Consider the following 4678-nt stretch of genomic DNA (forward strand, 5'->3'; position numbering starts at 1 on the left):
GAAACAATCAGGGAGAGCTTTAGTAAAGGTTCAACATTTGCAATAACCTCCAAAATGAAAAACATAGTTGAAATTTAAGTACAAAGGACAGAGTAAACCACTGGAGAAAAACTACTTGAAATTAGAGGGAAAATTTTAATTTGTTTTGGAAACCAAGATTAATTTAGCTCTTTTGAGGACTAGGTATGTAGTTAGATGATAAGGGCTGGGATCCCAAATGGTAAGCTAAAGATCAAAGGAAATTTAATTACTTTTGTTAGCAATTATTAATGGAGAAAAATTACCTGAAGCAAATGCCAAAGTAATGTCTAAACCTGTCACTCCAAAGGGAACAAGTAAGAGAAAACAAACTTGGTGGATAAAATATTTTAGAAGAATGTGAGCTCTGTCATTAGAAAAGGGCAATTAGAGCCTGCAATTCTGGGTCCAGAACACAACCTCATTCATCTAATATTCCTAAGGTTTTCAAAGAACAGAAATGGGACTGATAGCAACTGGCCTATTCCCAATCTGTAGGCAAGCATGGTTTTTGTTTTGTTTTGTTTTGCTTTTGTCATTTCTTTTCATTAAGGCAGTAACAGGCTGAAATGGCTAACTTAAGTTGCCTAAGATTATACAACTAGTAAGACTGGGGCATTGCTTCTGAGTCTTATGGCTAAAAGCACAGTGTAGGTCTTGATACATAAAAGGAAAAGGCCACACATTATGCCACATTGTCAGTTTCCATGCTGCTTCAGAGAATCCTCCCCTGAAATAAACCTGAGGAATATGGATGGAGCCCTTGTGAATTTTAATTGTAGGGAAAGAGAAGGACTGACCTGGAAAAGTCTAGAGACATAGTGATGGAAGGGTGATAGGAGGTGAATCTAACTTCTCTGAATCAAAGGGACCTTCATCTTATAAAATTGGGATAATGATAAAGGTGACTGTATGGACTTAATGAAAGAGTACATATAATGTGTTCAGTTAGCGTGGTTCATTTTCATGTGGTAAGTGTTCAAGGAAAGCCATCTATTGTCCTTTTTGGCATAGTTCTCTCTCTCTCTTTCTCTCTCTCTCTCTCTCTCTCTCTCTCTCTCTCTCGCGCGCGCGCGCGCGCACACACACACACACACACACACATACATACATACCCAACACACATATAGTCCCTCCTTTATGAGACTTTAGCACATGCTATAGTCGTATGGAATCAGAAGCTTCAAAGTCCCTTGGAATATCATCTCTCTGATGGGAAACACAAAGAGAATTTTTATTATTATTTCTATTGTGAAAATACCGTACCGAGGGGTTACAATTACATAAGCAAGGTAATGAGTACATTTCTTATCAAGCATTGTTGCCTCCTCCTCCTCCTTTGTTTCCCCTTCCCATCCCTTCCCATCCTCCCCCCCCCCCCGCCACACCAAAGTTGTAGTTTTTAAGCAGTTTGGTATTGAATGAAAACATGCACATTTTTCATCCAAGTCAGTGCAAATTAATTTCAACATTTCCAGTTTACATTTTATACATTTTCCATTAGAGAAAATCCTTACTGGTCTTCAATGGGTTGTGAACAAAATCCCCAAAAGATTCTGTTACCAAATCATTGTCTTACAGCTTCCCCTGAGAGGGTACCAAAAAAGCCAAAGGATACTGGAAAGGTGTCACCATGGCAACATCACAGCAGTAAGATGGCAGCAGAATAAAAGTGGAGAAAAATGTTTGCCTAATCACTGATGAGCACAGGCCCATAAATCCACATTCTGACTGCCCAGCGCTCCAGTGCTCTGAGCTCCATTGCCACGCAACAGTAAGAGCCTAATCTTCCATATTTGTGAATCTTATTATTCAGTGTCATTGTGCTCATGAATGTGCTAATTACAATTGCTACAGGTGGTCTATTAATAAGAGCAGGTGTCTCAGAGTCCTTTCTTTCATCCCAAGCAAGAAGAATTCAGTAATCAAAATGAGTACCTAACAGATCTTCAACAGTGAGGCATACTTTGTGATTTGGTTTGCAAGATTCTGACTGATGCTACGAATAAAGCGATTGTCCCAATGTTTTATGGAAGCAACTGTGATAACAGAATTTATGTCCTGAAAATAAGTAAAAAAATTAATCTGCATGCCTTCTGCTAAACACTGAAGTGAGGACAATTCAAGAGGAGGCTAAATAGATCTTTTAAGCAATTTCCAACCATGAAAAGATTCATACATTATCTTAATGCGTGTTTGCTACCAGCATAATTCTTACCATTTCACATAATGACACTGGATGTCTGCAGTAATTTCCCCTGACCTCTGTATTACATTAGTAACATTTGCAGAAGTGGAACTGAGGTACAGAAAGATCAAGGTTGGGAGCTGGACCAACTCTGACATTGCTCACAGCTGATCAGTACACTGTACAAGATGATACAGTGTGGAATCATAAAGGATAATTATCTACCTTCCATTATTTAGCTATAGAGTGGATGTTCTTCAAGTAGTAAAAAAATAATAATACTATTGAAGAGATGCTGCTTTTTGCTGCTGCTTTTCGGATCCATTTTTATTGTTCATAGGAACTCAATGCTCCCACTAGAGTATTTTCCTACTAGACTGTGTGGTTTTTCTTCTTTAAAGAATGTGATTCTACTGTGTGCCTCTTCTCAAGGCAGCAGCCTGATGTTTTTGGTCTGGCTTAACATAACCCAGGTGTGGTACCCTGGTGGTCTGCCTCAGTACTTGAATAAAGGGAAGCAATTTATTCGCCATGTCACGTGTTGGCTTAGATAAAACCCAAGGACTGTTAGTTGCCTGGAAAGCCAGACTAAAATAGTTGCATCTACTTTAGATGCAACTGAGCTCCTTTGGATGCCTGAGCCCCTAAATTCAATTCTGAAGGGAGACTTTAGTACCATTCACAAATGGAACAAGTAGATCATGTGTGTGCTCACTGGCTTGGGAAGTTTTGCTTTCAAAGCTATTAATAGAGAAAAGATGGAGAAGTGAAGCTATCATGAAATAGTCACCATTTATCTTTTCTTTTTTTTGGGGGGGGGTTGGTCATGGGGATTGAACTCTGAGCCTGGGCGCTGTCCCTCAGCTCTTCAGCTCAAGGGGAGCATTCTACCACTTGAGCTACAGTGCCACTTCTGGTTTTCTGAGTGTTTATTGGAGATAAGAGTTTCATGGACTTTCCTGCCCGGGCTGGCTTTGAATCACAACCCTCAGATTTCAGCCTCCTGAGTAGCTAGGATTACAGGTGTGAGCCACTGGTGCCTGGCTACCATTTATCTTTTAAACAGGAAAACAGGTGAGGGTCTCAAAATGACTTTCTCAATTTAATAGAGTTGGCCTTACTGCTTTTGTTTTTGACGTGTGCTACCATCACCAATGTAGTCACTAACCCCCAGCTACCTGGCACAGCAAGCACAGATAAAAAGGCTTTGTATATCTTCAGTCCTCCTTGAACACAGATAGCAAAGGAATGAAGAGAGTAACCTTTTCCACTGTAAGACTAAAGGGAGCTTCTGATGAACTGGGAACCTCTCCAAACTACCTTTTGCCTTCTTGGCTTAAAGATAAACATATAAACAATTTTTTTCTCTTTCAACATTATAATTAAGGCAAGAGACAAAAGAGAGTATTCCTGAGGGCCAGTGGCCCTTGGCTGTCATCCTAGCTACTCATGAGACTGAGCTCTGAGGAGCTCCATTCAAAGCCAGCCTAGGGAAGGAAATTCAGTGAGACTCTTATCGCCAATGAACCACTACAAAACTGGAAGTGGAGCTGTGCCTCAAGTAGTAGAGTGTTAGCATGGAGAAAAAAAAAAGTTCAGGGCCTGGGCTCAGGCTCTGAGTTCAAGCCCCATGACTGACGCCAAAAAAAAAGTGAGAGTATCATTCATTTCAATCTTCGTTAGCCTCCAGCAGTTCTACCCACTCTGGCTCCTAAATTCTCAAGATTTCAATTAGGTTTGATGCACTGTTCAATATTAATTTCCTCTTAAGAAGCTACTTCACCTTCACCATTCAGAAATTCCCTTGGGTTGCATAATTATTGAATTTCAAAATGGCTTTGCGCCAGCCTCAACTGTGATACTGGTTCATGTCCAGTAATATGAAAGAGATTTGTCTTCAGTAATTAACAGCCCAAGTAATACTTTGTGAGGGAGAGAAAAAGGTCTCTTAAGAGATTTTTGGGAAAAAAATCGTTTAATATGTTTTCCCAAGTTGTTCTGCCTTTTAGAGTAACAAAGTCTCTATAGAGAAGAATCAATAACTTCCTTCCAGATAGAAGTGTGATTCAAAGTGGTAGAATGCCTAATAAGCATAATGTCCTGAGTTCAAACCCCAATGCTGCCATAAAAAGAAAATTAATTTACTTCCACTTTCCCTCCTTATTTTTTCTTCTTCCTTCCCCCCCCATTCTATCTTTGATATCTTGTTCCAAGGAGAACTTGACAGCTAGGTAGTTCATCAAGATTTCTATCCAGTAGAGCAGGCCTCCACCTCTGATCCCAGCTACTTGGGAGCTAAAAGTAGGAGGTTTGTGTTCCAATGCCTTACCTGAAGAAAAAAAAATCTAAAAGCAAGAAGAGGAAAATGACTCAAAATGTAGAGCGTTTGGGGCTGGAAAGGTGGCTCAGTGGTAGAGCACTTACCTTGCATGCATGAGGCCCTGGGTTCGATTCCTCAGCATCACATAAGCA

This window comes from Dipodomys ordii, unplaced genomic scaffold (assembly GCF_000151885.1).
Source record: "Dipodomys ordii isolate 6190 unplaced genomic scaffold, Dord_2.0 Scaffold53, whole genome shotgun sequence".
Taxonomy (NCBI): Eukaryota; Metazoa; Chordata; class Mammalia; order Rodentia; family Heteromyidae; genus Dipodomys; species Dipodomys ordii.